General features: G+C 47.5%; 1 protein-coding gene across 2 annotated transcripts in view; it reads left to right on the forward strand.

Moving 5' to 3' along the window:
- LOC147699069 (CD276 antigen homolog) overlaps positions 1-18872 on the forward strand; it is a 171278-nt gene that overhangs the window by 121374 nt on the left and 31032 nt on the right. The gene's annotated exons all lie outside the window — the stretch shown is intronic.

The raw sequence follows: 18872 nt of genomic DNA on the forward strand, positions 1-18872 counted from the left end.
GATACATAAAGGGTCTTTTTGCAAACATACCTTGGGTTCTTCTTCCCCTTCTGTCACCCCTGTATTATCCTCCTCTTCCTCTCTGATATTGTGGGTACGATCCCTGGCTATAGTAACCTCCTGAGGGTCTATAGCCTCGCAAGAAGGAAGCTTGCGTGATTCCATAACCCCACGATCTCCCGGCCCTTTTAAGTTTGGGGTGTATCTTCATAAGAATACTTTTTATCCTCTCAATACACAGGGCTGCATTGGAATTGCCTATTAAACAAACTGCTGTCTACCCCTATTGACGTAACACCTCAATATTAATCTTAGTTTTATTCACATATGCCTACTCAAATCAAATATCTTGGTCAAGGGACAAAGACACCCAAAGGTCTGTCCTGACATTTTATGCCCTTGTCTATGCCCTTCCTTTGGACCCTTCCAGTCTTGTTGAAGAAGGCCACCATCTTAGAATCCAATTCTGGTGTGTAAGCTGTTTTATTCTCCAAGGATGGCCTTTGACACTCTGATCGCAACCTGTTTCTGACCTCTTTAGGCATCTCCCGGCCACACCCAATTATGCACATATTGGGCCATATTATCAGCTGATGTCCATCGAGGAGACAAGGGCTTTGCGACTCCCTTTTTTTGCCTTTATAGTCGCCTTCTAATCCAACCCTAAATGAGTTGCCTTTTTTCTTTGCCTGAGGACCCTCTTGTCCTTTAACCTTTTATGCTCCATCTCTGTTGTCCAGAACATGTTTTCTCTTACTTGTCACCCTGGAAGCACTATTAGAGGTAGATACCTTAACCTCAGCTTCCTCCACAGACCAAAAATCAATCTTCATCCGCAGTGCAAATGTCTATTCCTGTTTTAGGTATAATCTTTTCCATCCAATCATCAAATCTCTTACCTAATTGAGATGACATTGCAGTAAAAGCTTCTCTGTCCTTCTGCTGTATGAGATTCTATCTTATCTTCCACAACTAATAATATATGAATATACCAATTCTCATCAAGGAACCACACTTCTCAATACATACCTTCTGCACACTACCTCACTCAGGGCCGGACTGGTAAGTCCGGCCACCGAGCAATCCCCCGGTAGGCTGGATTGGGTGGGGGCCGGTTTTGGGACAGGGGGCCGGTTCTGTTTTCCGTGCCGGCAGCTGCCCCCTTCCCCCCCCCTTCTTATTATTCCCTCTCTTTCTGTCTTGCTCCTCACTTACTGAAAACTGGGACTTGAAGAAACGGTTCACAACCTCTCTTTCCTTCTTTCATTTAGTTGCTTCCCTGTTAAATGGATCCAAAAAAGAAAAGCACTTGCGGGACATGCCCTTTTTCTGACATTTTTCAACTCCAAAGTGTAGCCTTGGGATGGAGAGAAATAAAAGGTTTTAAATATGAAAAATAAATACATAACTAAATAAAGCAAGACAGAGTGGTTGCAAAGTGGCCAGACTGGTTTTATTCACATCCAAACACATCAGCCTCACTTTGCAGACTTTGCAGTGAAGCACTACTTTTGTTTTCTCGTCTTCCTTTGAACAGCACTGTTGTCCCCAGGTGAGTAGTGCACCATTCCTGGATGTATTGCAATACCTGGTTGATGGGTAATTTGGAAAACAAAATGAGTACCATGGCTCTGTGTTTATGGATGTGGTCTTTTTAAACCAGACTGCTTACGTTTTGTAAGGATATAAGCAATGGACATTGAAACGGTTCCCTTCAGGGCTCTTTAGTCATGTCCTTAACTTTTCAGGTAAAACCACTCGCTGATTTCTGAATAGTGAGGGAGAGATCGTTAAGGTAACCATGTTGTTTCTGCTTACATTCTACATGCCTTACTTAATCTTTCACTCCCTAGGAGTGTGTGCTTTTACTTTCTTTTTTTAGGCAGCATATTACTCTTATCAAGTGCATAATTTGAATTGAGCCTCATCCAATTAGGTTGTAGCTGAAGGCAGTGCGAGTTTCTCTCAGTGGGGCAGTATGGTGTTCAGTGGGGGAGAGGATGTGGAACTATGGCCAGAGCTGTCCAATTTGGAACTGGGGAACCGGGTTCAGCCTTCATGACCAGTCCACCAGACCACTCTACTGAGGGAGCATATTCCCATGCTAGACCTTAGGAGGCCCCCCTAGACCTTAGAAGGCCTGATGTCTTAGCACAAACAGATTTACCTTAGTGGTGTCAATTGTGGGTTAACCTTGAAGGCCTGTCCACCACAATCCATACTGAAGTTCATCTCCAGTCTTGCGGGCAGGTCTACGAAGCAGCACACCCTAGAGCAACAGTGATCCAGTCACTGTGACTCTGTCACTGAGGTCACATGAACCTTGAGTAGGTTAGGGCGGTACGAACGGTGTGACCACACTGGATACCTATTTTGGGTGGGTGCGTAGTGTTTGCAAGTATATTATGGTTTAAAAAAATTGTGTTGCCTCCTTCCTTGCCTTCAGCAATTTTCAGCAACAATAAAAATGTCATGATAACTTCGGTGATTAATGTTCTTCCTAGAGAGAGATCAGAGTTTTGTCTAGTGGAAGGGTTGACTCCTGGAAAGGTAGCACAGAGGGTTAATGTGCTTGCTGCAAAGAACATGCAGATCACAAATTGCACACAATGTTAACTAGGTTAGTATTTACAAACATATAAATGATTGTCTCTGTGTAGTGTGTGTGATGTAAAGTGCTCTGACACCGTACACTGGTGTGAGTGGCACTGTAAATGAAATTAAATACATCTCCGAGAGTGTGGTTATGGAGACTTGAGGAGGACTGTTAAAGGGTGGTAGTGAGGAAGTAAGAGTCGTAGGTGATCATTGGGGGCACCAACAAACATTGTTGCACAGGGCACCACCAGCACTAAAGCAGGCCCTGCCATCGAGGCCAGTCCACCTCACCCCTTGGTACCTCCATTGGCCTTGTTTCAGCAGTAGTAGCTGCAACTCACCAGGGATCGACAATGCAGGATTTACACGCACACCAAACTAAGTTTGCAAACTTCACAGTCTTTCTGTTTCATGCACAAGCACTTTTAACATGTGCTACCTGCTCTGGAGCCACTGGAATTATGCAGCAATGGGGGACAAAATGATGCCGCAGTGTTGACTAAATGATGCAACAAAAAAATGGCTGCAGCGTAATGCAATATATTTTCTTACACTTTATTATTGAGATATTTTTACACATGTTACGTTTCTGCAAAGATTCTGCCCCATTAGTATCAGTATAACATACAAATGCAGCAGTGAGAAAGGTGATCAGTCAACCTTTGCAAAGGGCCGTCCTCTTTGCAGCAATTCAAGTCACGTTTTTTAGTAACTTTTTATCAATTTGAGCTACAAAAATGATTAGTTTAAACTGTAAGATTATGCAGTGGATGATGTATTATGTGGCAAATATGGCAGAGCCATAATTATATAGAAAACAATTGCAAACTAGGATATTTTGCCATTCATGTTTGAACTGCTCTTGTGGAAGAGAAGTGCTAATGATAGAAACTGTACGGCTTGGAGACAAATAGCTTGTAATTCCACTTTTAAGCGTATTTGGGACATTGTGTGATTGGAAATATATCCCACTTTGTGAATGTATTTAAATGCCAATAACTCCTATTAAACCTTTAAATAATCAAGTGTATCCATTGGTTGAATTAAATGACACAATAAGCTGTAACTGGTCGGTGAAATGCCAAACAAATACAAAAAATTGGGATGTTTGGCACATTCTGGCCACACCTCTGACTCCGCCCACTGATCCAATCCTTGGGTTATCCCCGCTCTCGGATTCTCCTACTTTCCCCCCCCCCCCACTTTGACCACTGATTAAAAACCACCTGACCTGACCATGTTCACGTTCGTATAGTCGTAGACGCGCACAGCGCGCAGATGTCTCCGCCTCCACGTCTGCGCGACGGGGTTATACAGTTAGTTTTACCTTGGGGTGGGGTCTCTGCTGCCTGGTGACGCTCATCATGAATTGTGCATTTGGGCTCGCGCATTAAAAAGTGTGCGTGACTCTGATGCAGGCATCTCAGAGGCCAGAGACAGGACTGGGAAAGAGAGGCTCGCAGGTGAGTCTATTTAATTACGACTGGACGCCAGCCGTTTAAATTGCATGCAGTGCACATGCAATCCAGTATAGCGTTTATGCCGCCCCAAACCAAGCTGGAGGAGATGAGACCGGCACAGGCATCCGGTTGAGACAAACAGCGTCATTGTTGTGGCTTGCCGTGTTTTGTTATGCTGGCTTTGTAACAGGTCAGCATGGCCCTACCTTCAGAGCATAATGAAAGGACTGCTTGGCAAAGAGGTGTTCATTTCTAAAGGGATGTGCGTCACATCAATATATTCAATGTATGCAAAATTTCACGCATATTAATGAATTAAAAAAACGCTTTTGTATACGTTTTCATTTAATGATTTGCATAGCGCTGGCATGACATCTTTATGTCTCTCTGCAGCCAGGGGCCCAGCGCATGCCCTTGCGGTGGTGTCGTTCCATGTAGGAAGGTGGATACCTGACTATGGTTACCCCAAATTTTTTGCCTAGTGTTTAGCTGGTTTTCGACTTAGTTGGCCTGGGATCCTGCTAATCAGGGCCCCAGGTTATCTGCTCTCTCTGTAAAATGGACTCCATGTACCCTGGGTACATCTCCAATTTGGTATTGGGTCACCTTATCAGCCCCTGTACAGTGTACTATAGGTACCCAGGGCATAGGTGCATCCAAGGCCTACCAGGGGCTGCAGCATATCTTTTGCCACCCCTGGCTGGCTATCCAAAATGACACAACTGGCTGATCACTCAGCTGGGGCAAGGTGGTGTAATCACCCCTTGCTTAGATATAGTATACCTATATCTAAACCTATATCTGAACACATATACACCTATAAGTCACTCCTATGGCAGGCCTTAACAATCAGGCAGAGTGCTTGGTTTTATGTGAGATGGTGCTCTAGCATGAGCTGAGCCTGTCTGCAGCTTTCGGAACCAAGTCCCTTAGCTGTTCTGGGATATTGCCATTCCATATACTCTTAAGTGCATTATAATCCTCGCGGTTACTTGCTAACTTTGGTTTGGCTTTATCAAAACATGTCGCGTAAGGTGTCATACGCTTTGGAATACTACCCCCTCGCCAGTTCTGGCGACGGGGGTAGCATTCCACCCTTCTAGAGGGAGAAGACCTGTTACTTTGCTTAAACGCGGTTAAATCTAACCAGAGCCTCAGCATCACAAAATGGATGCTGCTGCCACAGACACGAGTCTGGCCTCCTGCTGCTGACCGAAACTCCGGCAGGGGAGGCCTGGACAAATGGTATTCTGTCACAGGGAGGTGTTACACCACCCCAGACAGGAGATAGTGGATTGGGGCAGGGAGGGCTGAATGAAACTAGACACTGCCTGGGGCGCACAAGGCGTCCCATGCATAGTCCAGTTCAAACCGGTGCTGGGGCACTCCAGCCCCAGCTCTGGCGTGAAACTGGACAAAGGGAAAGGGGTGTAACCACCCCCTTCCTGGGTCCCACCCATAGGAGGGACCTAGCAGGTGATCCAGCCCCTTGATTTGGAATAAAGGTAGGAGCTGTGCCAATGCACATCAGATCATCCTGACTGAAACTTTGAAACGAAACTCTGGACCCTTCGACATCCTACTCAACGTAGAAGAGTGAAGAATCTCCCTTGTGGTCAAGGAGTGGCCACCCTGTGCAAACAGGCACCATCAGCGCATCGGGACTTTCTTTGCCGTTGCTCCCGCCGGAGCTCGAATGACAGAGACCGACAAGACCTGGACTCCCAGACTTCCAACAGCCTGATCCACAGTCCTAGCAAAGCTGAGACCTGTGGAGGCGACGTGAGACGTGGACCGGCCATCTTGAAAAGTCGACGAAGTGCTTCCTGTGCAGCTCCCGAGGCACCCTCGACGCTGTGCTTTGGGGTTTGAGAAGCCCCAGCCCCGAGCTGCCTGTGCTCCAAAGATCACCCCTCCACACTCACCGAGTGCTGCGTCGGGCCCTTTTGCACTTTTCCTGATCGACGCGTTGTCCGGTCACTTGCCCGTTGGCTACTGGGCTCTGTGACGACGAACCTATGATTTTGAACTGCTGGTATGGTTGCTCCAGACTGGCCCTAGCTCCCCTGAAAAGGAGCCACCGATCTGACCTTCCCGGTCCGATCAAGAAGACATCTGCGAGTCCTGCGTGGGTTGCCTTTGCCAAGGCTTGGTGACTCCGATTCGAGTACCAACACTGCCGACAGCAAGAGCCTTCGTGGGACAGCTCGTGTTCACCAGCTGGTCATCCTCGATCCTTCCTGGTCCACGTGGCAGCGGAGACAAACTACTCAACAGCTCCTGATTGCAACCCGACATTGCCTGGTTCCGTCCTGGTTCCATCCTGGTCACTGGCTAGTGACCCAGACTCTGTCCCCTTTGCTTTCAGGTCCTCTACATCTTTGATCCACCCTTGGATCCAACCGGACTCTTCTCTCCTGGCCGCCTGCAGCATCTTCTCCTCCAGGCTCCATAGAACTTCATGAAGAAACCCGACGCACTTTGGCACCTATGCACCCGCTTCCTGTGGGTGAGGTAACGAGGGTACTCCGGTGCCCCTGTAGTTATTTACATCCCTAGTGTCCTAGTTTCAAGTGGCTAAGTTCTAGTCCAGTCGGAAGTCTCCGAAACTTATAACTTTCAGATTTTTACGCACCATTGACTTGTATGGTAAACGCGGTTGCCTATAGACGCTGCACCCGCATCCTGTGGGCCTCCTATGTCCTAACCTTCATTAGTCCAGTGTAGGCCAAGCGATTCCCAAGGCCCTAGGCCTTACCATTGTTCTTGACGTGGTACTTATGCCACTTTTTTAATATATGGTTTGAGTGAACACCCGGCCTATCCAAATTATGCAGCTTATTGTGTGTTATACTGTGTCCTTTGTTTAACGCTTGCGCTTCTGGGCTCATAAAGAGTATAAGGGAATTATTCTAGAAATAAATACATATATATTGTAATATATGACTTTGTGGTGTCCTTTCATTTGGTATTTAAAGGGATTGCATATGGTAAAACAGCTGGCTTCACATGCCCTCTTGAGTTTAGCCTAAGACTGCTTTTGTCCATGCTACCCCTAGGATAGCTGGTGTATAAGGTTGACTTACAACCAATCACCATAAGGGTTGTTTGGACTAGTACAAGGTGCTCACTAGAATAGTGATCATCATATACCAGGCCAACTTCTCACATTCCACTTTTAAGGGCCCCCAGTTCAGCCTCCATACTGAGAATGTATGTGAGGTATGAGAGTTTCAGTGGCCCCTTAGCTCATTTTGCTGGGGGAGGGGGGTTTGCGTCACACCACTATCTGCAGCTAGGTCTGTGTGATGAGTATCTATAGCGCTACCAAGAACCACGTGATGCCTCCAAGGCGCTTGGCTAGTGAGGAGCTTAGGTCCAGGGGTATGAGGAAGTGCTGAGTGAGTGAGATAGCATCCCTCCTTTTTTAGCAAGTCAGTGTGTGACTAGAGATTTGCGATTTACCACCTCAGTTGTTTTTACAACAACTTATCTTGCCCTGTTTCGCAGTTTGTGCGCTGATACTTGTAGCCTGCGTTCATAGGAGGAAAATCTAAACTACACAAGCAGCGTGTGTTCTTCTTGTCTATTCGATATTGCATTCTGGTAGCTACAGTCCTGCATTTGTAAAAAGAAAATCAAAATAAGTGTGCATTGTTTTATATCATGCATGTACATTGAATATTGCATTCTGGTACTTGGAGTCCTGCATTTGTACAATGAAAATAACATGTACAGTATGTTTTATGCTATAATTGATCTAGGATGCATTTTGATACTTGTAGTCCTTCATTTGTAAAACGAAAACCAGCAGAACATCTACTCGGTGTGTACTATATAATACACGTAGGAGGAATATTGAATTCTGGTACTTGTAATCCTGCATTTATAAAATGAAAATCAAAGCAACATGTACAGTTTGTATTTTTGTAGCGTATCTGTGTTTGATATATTTCTCTCTGGTACTTACAGAACCAGAATGAAACTCAAAATTACATGAATTTTTTATATTATACCTTCTCATGGGATATTGCTTAATGGAACTTGAATTCCTTCATTTATAAAATGAAAATCAAAACTGCATGTACAGTGTGCATTGTTGTATATAGGACTTCTGCAAGACAGAGTGCATTCTGGTACTTGCAGACCTGTATTTATTTTTATATTGGTGTTCTGTTATAGTATTTTAAAGCGAAGCATTTATAATGAGAATTCAAACAACAGATGACGCTTGTATTGTGTCCTCCCACGTCTGTGTGGAAAGCTGTTTTCCTTTGTATGTTTAGCACGGACAGGGTGCTGGCCATGATTGACTTGTATGTAGTCTGTGCAAATTAGGTGCTGGGGGTTATGTGCGTCTCAGTGGTTTAACCAGTGGCGGCTGGTGACATTTGAAAGTGGCGGGGTGTAAAAAGACAGGCCTATGACATCATCCTGGCAGCCCTCCATCAGTGACCTCAGACGCGTCGGCGTCCTTCGTCGGCCGCGCGCGGCGTCCCTCGGCGGGCCTGGAAGCACACAGTAATGACATTTCCCAGTGCCCGTCGTCCAGTCTGAAACCTATAGTCGGGAAGCCGCGGGCACAGGGCCCCCCGTGCGCCGGCCTCTATTGAACCCGAGCTGCCGGGGGCTGTGGGCACATCAGCTTCGCATACATACACCATACCCTGACGACAGATGGACGTGTCAGAAAGGTAATGGCCCACCCTCGACCAGAGCAGCAAACCACCAGGTCTACAGGCGGCGTGAAGTCACCCTGCACCCCAATACTCTCTACTCACACTGTGCACGGCCTGCTGTGGGAGGGGGGTGGGGGGGAGTCAGTCGTGCCTGGTCATCTCTACCTAGGTACCGGTACCTTTAAATAATAAATAGGCTCAGAAACGACAAGCCTACAGTATGAAACGCGGTATTAAAAAGTTATCACTAACAGTACTGGTAGGTATCACAGAATCCTGGCTCCGCTCCGGCCTCTGAGCGCAATATCAAATGATTATTAATTAAAATAAGAATTGAGAGCATAGGCGGCTCTGCTGGAGTCGCGAGCTGCCTGGTGTTTCCTGAACTCGAGGGGTCTCTCTAACCGCATGACTCCCCCGACAGACACGGGACACGGTATGCGCAGCGCGGTGTGGATTGGTGCGGCGTGTATTGCCGTGAACAGGTACTATATACTGTACTAATAGGTTATGCAATGGATTGCAAAGAGCGGTTGTGCTATTGCATGTTAAAGTACTGTATAAAGATTTGTGCTAGTGGTATGGTCCGATATGGTGTGTACTGTCATGTATGACTATGCTATGGCATGTCATTCGTTAAGTGCAGGTACCCACCACCCTTCTGCAGCTCTCTGTTTGCCCCACCCCAGGATCTTACTGCCCCTCTGTCCTCTCTGCTTGAAACGGGCACGAGCACATGGCACTTCCATGAACAAGGTTCACTAGAGCCACAAATGGACCAAAAACACACACGCGCTCCTGGTGCAGCGCAAATGTCTACAATAGACCCCGTCAGAAATATTTACATATTGTTGCTGTTGTAGTGAAGAATCTGGGGGGGGGGGGCATTACAGGTGCCAAAGGCATTCTGTACGTTAACCCAGTGATCCGGGGCCCTGCACTTACCTTAGACTCCGCTTCCCGCCTTCAGGTCCTGACTCCCGCGGCGCCGTCCTGTTTGAAATTCCGTGGTGTTGACTCGTCGTGACGCAGCAGGAAGGCTGCATGCAGCCTCCCCTCCCCTCCACCACAGCACAGCGCTGTGATAGGTTCGGCCGGCTGCCCCCTACTGACGTCATTTCTCTCTGTATGCTGCAGCACAGCAGCATACAGAGAGCAGGGAGAGTGGGAGGGGTTACGCGAGGGCAGGGGGGGAGCGGCTTGCCTACTGTGTAAATACTGTTTGTTTGGGTAGCCTCTCAGGCAGCCCAAACAGACAGTATTACGAACAGTGGGCAAGCCGCTCCCCCCTGCCCTCGCGTAACACCTCCCACGCAGGAACTTCTGTTTTCTCGTCATGCGGAGAAGGCAAGGCAGAAACAAATGGTAGTTATTATCATTGGTAATAACTACCTTTGTTTGCCTTCCCGCACGGCGAGAAAACAGGGGGGGCGGCGCCCAAACGCCCCCATGGACCAGCCGCCACTGGGTTTAACATACTAGGCACCCTGCAAGCTACATGCCCCACGATGAAGAGAAGGTGGCATTGGGTTTGTGCACACACACTGCCAGCCCAGCAAACCTTGTGATCGAAGATGCTTGGAGTGGGTGCTGTGAGAGGTGTACCCACATGTTAAGGGGTGCTCACACATGCAAGGGCAGTCTGATGTGTGTACCACCATGGGATGCTGGCTGGTTCAGGGGCACACCGCTGCTGAAGGGGGATGGGAAAGAAAGTTGTTGGCACCAGGAAAAGCCACTTGGTAACTGGCATCATGTCAGCAGTACCCTGTAGACCCAAGTATGTGGGCACACACAGAGACTAGGTGTAGTGAGTGGTAGCTAATGAGGAGGCCAAAACACTGTGCCAAAAACATTTATTGTCTTCAATTTTCTCACCACTGATTGATGAAATTGTGATTTGCTTTGAAAAACAGACTGTAAAATGACTCCTGACCAGCGTGTGATGCTTTCACCCCATCGTGACCTTTTAACCTCAGCACTTTGCATGAAAATCTAGAACCAGGCCCATAACTGGAAAAACATCATCATCAAAGCTTTATTCGAGAATTATACTCATAAAAGCACAAACATACATTTAAAATACATTGTTTAAAAAAGATTTTTCCTAATTATACGACATTATAAAACAATTGTACAGACATAAACATTAAAAATCTTTGATGTATGATTACACAAAAACCACAGAAAGTACTCCAGTCAATTTACATTAGTAGAGGTTGCCCTCCGTCTAATGGACCATGCCCACCCCAAATACTTTGCTGTTCCTAGAACAATAGGCATATCAGTGGTGGTATTCGTAGTGCTTCAACACCCCTAGATGTCCCTAGATTTCTACAGACAGGAGCTAACCATACTCTTCTCGGGGTGGCGTAAGCTTTGCATAAGAATAGAAAGTGGCCTATACTTTCATCTGCCGCACCACAGGCTGGGCAGCAAGAGGTGGTCGAACTCCTCCACCTGCTGTCAATGATCTTAGAGGGAGGGCACCTGATCTTAGCTGGAAGAAAAGCTTCCTATCCCCTGGGTTGGTGATGCTGTCCCAATATTGTTCCAATGCACGATACAATTTGACGTCAAAGAAACGCCCCGTCATTGTGTCAGATCTCGTTTTACTCCAGAGTCTTCCATCTACCCAATCCCAGTATAAGCCTTTGATCATATTTTTGCTTGGGAAGGGTTCCCCAGACGTATTGTCCCATAGATTAGAGAGGCCAAGATCTCCTAAGGCAGTCCTGAGATTTTTTAACCAGACTATCTTGTGAAAGGTGTCAGCTTTGATTATGGCCTGGAACCCCTCTGCATAATGCCGGATCTCCGGGGTAGTCCAAAGGCGTCTCCAATAGAGAATCGGGCGCAACCTCGCTTGGCTGCTAACTGATCTTCTCCCTAGATCAAGACCAAGTGGGATTAATGGTGTACTCTGCGGGAGTCCTGTGATTTCCCCTAAGGAACCTATTCTCAGATATCTGCAAGGGGAGGAGATTCCCAAATCCCCACAGCTCAGCCCCATAAAGGGCAGACCCAAGAGCCTTGGCATCATATACAACCAATACGGGTTTTATAGGCTTGGATTTCGACTTTTTGTGTTCCACCCTAAGCGCCCCCGAGATCTGTTGGTGCCTCAAAACCGCCTTTTCTATATGCTGGGACCATCTTGAATTATTTGCTATCTGTATCCCAAGATAGGTAAATACAGTAACCACCTCAAGCTGACAGTGTTCAAGAGTATTTTTAACCGGGGTCTACGTTTTGATGTGAAAGCCATCAGCTTGGTCTTGGCCACGTTGACTTCCAGGCCATGCTCCCCACAGAAGAGGTCGAAAATGTTTAGAGCTCGCTGCAGGCCAGCCGGCTTTTTAGATAGAATCAACGTATCGTCGGCGAACATCAGGATCGGAACCCTGGAGCCCGCCAACGAAGGTGCGTCGACACTGGCCTCCATCATCCGAGCCACTATCCCATTGACAAATAGGGAAAAGAGCAGGGGGGCCATTGCACACCCCTGTCGTACTCCACGTTCAATCGGGAAGTCGGCAGATGATTCGCCATTCATACCCCATTGGACTTTAGCAAAGTTGCTTTCGTGCAACCTCATTATCAGGGTAAGTAACTCAGCCGGAGGACCAATTTCGCTCAGAACTGCCCAGAGCTTTCTCCTTGGGACCAGGTCGAAGGCAGCCCGCAGGTCGACAAAGGCAACATACATGCCGCCCTCGCCAAGCAACACCGTCCCCCACTGCAGCAGAGCAAAGCGAAACCCTGGTCGACTGTACTTGTAGCCCGCCGAAAACCAGCCTGATAAGGGGACAGGGCATTGTTCTCATCAACCCAATCCATTAGATGATTAACCACCATTCTCCGTATCACTTTTTGGACGGTGGCGATCAAGCTTATCGGCCTGTAATTGGCCGGGAGGGACCGATCCCCTTTTTTGTATATGGGTATGATGGTTGCTCCCTTCCATAATTCAGGGACAGCCGTTCCCTTAGCAATAGCATTTCCCAGAAGGAATACATACCTGGCCCACCTCGCCTTGTCGTTTATAAAAACATCAGAGGGTATCCCATCTAAACCCGGGGGGCAGTGCATATTGCGACCTCGGTTTCTTTAGGGGTAAATAAATTCCCAATAGGGAATACAGCTGAAATTGCTTCCACATCCTTAAACTCAGTAGTCTCAGCATATTGGGGTTTGAAATAATCCACCCATGCACCCTCAGCGACATTATTGTCGGGTTTGTCTGGAGTTCCACCTCTACCCCACTTAACAATATTCCAGAATAACCTGGAGTCCTTAGCCCCGGAAGCCTCCTTTAGTTCTACTCAATGCTTTTCGTCCCATGTTTTTTTTGCTAGGGATATACTAGCTTTGTAGTGCTTCCTAGCCCCACTAATCGCAGCCCTGTCCCTATTCCTAATTGCTCTTCCCAAGCTTAGCCTGGCTTCCCTGCACTGATGGTTAAACCACCTAGCTGGTTTAGGTGGTTGTTTCCTATTTGTCTTGCGGGGCCTCAGGAAGTGCGGTTTTAAAAGGGAAAAGAGCTTGTCATGTATGTCAGTTATTTCCCTAGACCCTGGAATTACAGGGTTTGCAGCCTCCATGGTGGTGATTGCAATATCCACCTCAGAATTTTTAAAGGCCATAGATTCTGCATTAGCCAATACGCTCGGCCAGTTAAGTCTGCGCATGTCGTTGGCCATAATAGGCATTGGTCCATCACTCAATTGAGGATTCCCTGATGTGGCCAACCACCAATTGTGGGTCACACAGAGAGGATTGTGGTCACTCTCCAGTCTGCCCTCAATTTTCATGTCACGTACCAACTGCCACAGATTAAGGCTACAAAGGACATAATCTATCCGACTTTGGTTACGACCATTGTCGAATGTGCAGGCACCTTCCCTATCGCTCTTCGTTCTCCCATTTAAGGCTCTTAATCCTTGTGCCACACAAATGGCATTCAGTTGTAATATATCTTTTGTCCACCGCTTAACCGGAGCCAGATTTAATATTGGAACGCCCCATTGCATATCCTCCTCTTGCCCCAAGGGATCGTCCGAGCTGTCCAACGGCTCGAAAGTCCTATTTAGGTCGCCAGCTACTACAACTTTATTTCCCAAGGACTGTATTTCCAAAAAAGTGGACAAAGCCTCTAAGATGGGTGAATTCCCTATGGTACTACCCCTGGCATAGATGTTATAAATATCTATCCCTCCCCCCTTTTCTGATGCTATTCTTAACATTTGGATGTCCTTGCAACCCAGATCCACCACTTGGATTGTTACTTGTAAACGTTGCCGTATCCAAATTGTAAGGCCTCCCATCGGTCGACCCCTGCCACCTCTACTAGCCGGGATTGAAAAATTTAGATAACCAGGAAGAAATATAGGGTCGCAGGCCCATGTCTCCTGGAATAGACAAACATCAAAACCGTTAATGAAGTCTATCCAGTTTTGGGTTGCCAGCTTGCTACTCAACCCCGCGATGTTCCATGAAACCAACTTCCCTAAACAGGAGCCATCCATAGGTACTACTCCTACAGAGGACATACCAGAGTGGCTTGTTGGGATTCCTTCGTACCCCTCCTTATCTCGGTTTTTACCTTCATTATTGTGCTCAACCTCCTGGGTTCCAACAGTACTAAGTGTAATTAGATCCTCGTTATCAAATTCCCCAGAAATTGAAGTAAACTCCCCACATGTTGCCTCCACATTCACAGTTTCCCAACTAGTTCTTATTTCATTTGATTCCACATTTTCAGTCAAAGGAGTTAATACAGGCTCCCCACGTGTATCCCAGAGATTCATATTTTCCCAGTTGTTCATGGAATAATCAAAATTTGGTCAATAGACCCACCCCGGATCTGTCATCACTTCAAAACGATTATACGTTGGTACATTACAATAGTTTCCCCGTTGTAAGGGTACAGCGAAAGGAACAAATCCTGGGGAGGGGAGATTGTTATAACAACCTACTTCAGTGACCGTGCCAAATTGGATACCTGATGGTCTTGGATAGAAAAATGTGAGATCAACAACACCAATTCCACCACTGCTTATGCCCCAATTTTGCCTCGTAATCGAGCGTACCACTCTGGGATCTTGGAAATTGACAACTATACAGTTCCCCTCCAGGCGCTTAGGAGTACAGCCTATCCAGTTTGTCCTTCTTACTCCAATAATAAACCCGTCCACTTCCCTGGGCAGTGGTCTGTTTGTCTTTAACCAGTGCATTGCCTTGTTTTTTAGCATCTGGAAAGATTCTCTTTGCCCAGCCTGCAAAGGCGGTACTTTGGTAAGGATAGCTACGAAAGGGTAAGAATCTGGGGCAGGAGATTCATAGGAGGTATCCTACGGGGTGCCCTCAAAGAGAGTGTATCAGGCAGACTAGGGGCAGAAACAACAGGACGGGATGTTGGATTACTTGGAGGGGGTTGGGAACTATTCAATACAGGATTGCCAGTTTTGGAGCTATCTTTGGTACCCTTAGCTACAGTATCGGGTTGCTTTTTATGTTTAGAGGTATTGCTACTTGGTTGGTCCGATAAATGTAAATTAGTCTTGGGGATTTGTCCCGTTGGTCGAGGCCTATTTGTAATAGTAACTACAGGGGGAGGAGGCACAGCGGCAGACACACTGTTAGCCTGCCCACTTTGGTTTGGAAGATTGTTACTATCCCCCGTCCTAAGATGGGACTTAATTAAGGATTTAGTGGAAAAGAAGTTATCTAGAGTAGCCTGCTCGAAATGGTCTAATCGATCAGCTAGTCTTTTGACTCGTTCCTCGATGGGAGTAGAGACCTCATCAGCCTCTCCAACTCGAGGAGCAGGGGTGGAGCAGAAGGTAAGGTCTCGGCCAATCCCATCGCTGGAGGGTCACTAAGGTTAGATACAGGGCTAGCCGGAATAACTGCGTCCTTAGCAATCTTGACCCTGTCGGAGCCAGCCCCGATAGGCTCGCAAGGGGGACGCAAGCCTATTCCAATTTTCCTTATTTTTTTGGGATGTTTAGGAAGATAGCATTTCTTCGGGGCAGCACTTCTTTTCCTTTCGGTGCACAATTTATTAATAACCACGGAAGGTGACGCACTCGATTGGGCAGTGTTTACCTCACCAGTGGATAAATCAGTTGGTATAGTAGGCGAGGTAGGGACCAGAATGGTCCTATCATCTCCCACAAAGGAGTCAACCGATAGGCCAGATGACTGGGAAAAAGCATAAGGCGTTTCTAATACAGCTGGCAGCGTTAGGGATGATAAAGGAGGAACCAGTGCCGGGAAACCCAGAGGTGGACGTTTCTCCAAGGAAATTTTAAGGAGTTCAATAGATAGCCTACGCTCGGCGCGTTTCTCCGCCAAAGCGATCTCTTTATCAATATCTTGGGTTGCCCGACTAAAGTATTTATCTAAAGGACCCAAAATTGCTAACCCCGCCTCGGGCTGGGGAGCTTTGGGCAGTGGTATTTGGAGGGGAAGACATACTTAGCAGACAGTATACTTTGAGAGAGAAAGTACTATGTAAGCCAAAAAAACTGAAATCTCTAAACACAGGAACAAATTATGACAATGAAGCAAAAGACGCAATGTCCGAGAGTGGGCCCAGCCCAGCCTCCTTCGGCCCCTGACGGCCACAGACGGTCCCGCCCTTGTCCCGGGCTTCTCCCGGCGCACTCCCGTTTGCTCCCGCGTCGCGGATAGTGGGCTGGTCCTTATGGAGTGTGGTCAATACAGGGGGTGGGGCTAGCAGGGAGAGCGGGCCAGGTGGATCCAATCGGCCAAGCAGGGACTCCTGGGAGATGGAGTCCCCGCACACACGCTCGCAGCCCTGCCCTGCCCCTGGTCACCCCTGAAGCGACGGTGAATTCCTCCTCAGCGACGCGGGACCCGCGAAGCGAGTACCGCGAGCAGTGACTGAAGATGAGCACAGCAACCAGCCCAGCAGGACGGACAAGGATTGAGCAAACTTCCAAGGCACAGAACGCAGTGAGAATCCCGCCGGTCAACAGCAGAGTAAAGGTTCTTATGGACCTGTGTGCAGGGGGCGGGGCTAGCAGGGAGAGCGGGACGGGTGGATCCAATCGGCCAAGCAGGGACTCCTGGGAGATGGAGTCCCCGCACACACGCTCGCAGCCCTGCCCTGCCCCTGGTCACCCTTGAAGCAACGGTGAATTCCTCCTCAGCGACGCGGGACCTGCGAAGCGAGTACCGCGAGCAGTGACTGAAGATGAGCACAGCAACCAGCCCAGCAGGACGGACAAGGAATCAGCAAACTTCCAAGGCACAGAACGCAGTGAGAATCCCGCCGGTCAACAGCAGAGTAAAGGTTCTTATGGACCTGTGTGCAGGGGGCGGGGCTAGCATGGAGAGCGGGCCAGGTGGATCCAATCGGCAAAGCAGGGACTCCTGGGAGATGGAGTCCCCGCACACACGCTCGCAGCCCTGCCCCTGGTCACCCCTGAAGCGACGGTGAATTCCTCCTCAGCGACGCGGGACCCGCGAAGCGAGTACCGCGAGCAGTGACTGAAGATGAGCACAGCAACCAGCCCAGCTGGACGGACAAGGAATCAGCAAACTTCCAAGGCACAGAACGCAGTGAGAATCCCTGGAAAAACAAAACTACATGTCCCAGAATGCTAGGTAATGTCTGGGAAACAGGAGTAGCGCCTATTGTCATGGCATGTGGACTTCTGACAGCACTGCACCCCTGCAGCGACCACAAGCACCCAGCCCAGGCGAGACCATGGCACAGAGATGACGTCTTTAATTGTTCTCTGGCTCAAGGGCATTTTGATGGAATCATCCATTATACCTATGAACGGGCTCAGTTGAACATGGATGACGTGATCAATTATTGGAATTGCCTCATTCGTTGCAGACATGGTGATGTCATCAGTGCAGTTTAGGAGAGAAAATGTTTGAAAAATGCTTTGTTTTGGCCTGTCTCCAAACTTTCCTTGGGGGACAACCACCCCAAAACACCCCCTAGTAGTGGTTGCTCACTGCGCTTGCTCGCTACACACCATGTGGGGGGGGGTGGGGGAGGGTGGCCTCACTTTTACTTTGTTTTCTCTGATTCACTACTTGTCTATTTTTGGTGCTCTCTGAAAGAATGTCTATGGGTACATATGACTGGGTGGGTAACCTGATGTTCTTTAAGGTCATCATCTACTATTTACTGTGCTTTGAAAGTTGATACTATTGATTATGTAATGAAAAATGTGCTGTAAAATTCACCATTTTGGTCTGTCTCTTTCCAAAATTTACTTGGGGGTAGAACCCCCACAAACCCCCCTAGTAGCGGTCGGGCTTGCTTGCTGCGCTCGCTCGCTACCCGCTGGACAGGGGCTGGTCTGGCAAAACTTGCCAGGGCTACTTTCAGTTACCAGTCCGGCCCTGACCTCACTAACGTCTGCCCTCAAACATTGACTGAAAAAATTATGTTTATTTAAGCCCTAAATATGTCCTACATGTAAAAATTTCTCATTAAATGCAACTAGACCAATCTAAAATGGCTGCCAGCATCCTCAGCGCTACTACGGCAAGCTTACTTCACAGGGGTATGAGAGGCAATATATATACATATATATATATGTTCACTGAAAAAACCATAGGTTTTAGCCCATATATAGTTAGGGGTTAGCATTTACAAAACCTTAATTTACTTGCACAAAACCATAGAAATTCGCATATATAGTTAGATGCAATAACTATATATCGCGCACCTGCAATCCACTGCTGCTGATGTCACATATTACATCATTAATGACATGGTCAGTGACATCACTGATGACATCACTGACAACATCACTGACGACATCAATCATGTGATAATACGATCAACCTCTTCAGACTCTAATATAACCTTAGATACACTCAGAGTAAACAGACACTCACCGACTGTCACTCATCCATGGAGTTACTCACACACCTAGTCAGTCATGCACTGAATCAATCACACCTCCATTTCATCAACTATACAGTTATACACACCTTACTTATTCAAACATATACTAACACATATTTACTCTCTTATACAATTCCTGATACAAGTTCTCAATGATCCATTCAGCCACTCACACATTCACTGGCTCTTATACACAGTAATTTATATATGTGAACTCTCACATGTACTGTG

Source organism: Lissotriton vulgaris, chromosome 8 (assembly GCF_964263255.1).
Source record: "Lissotriton vulgaris chromosome 8, aLisVul1.2, whole genome shotgun sequence".
Lineage (NCBI taxonomy): Eukaryota > Metazoa > Chordata > Amphibia > Caudata > Salamandridae > Lissotriton > Lissotriton vulgaris.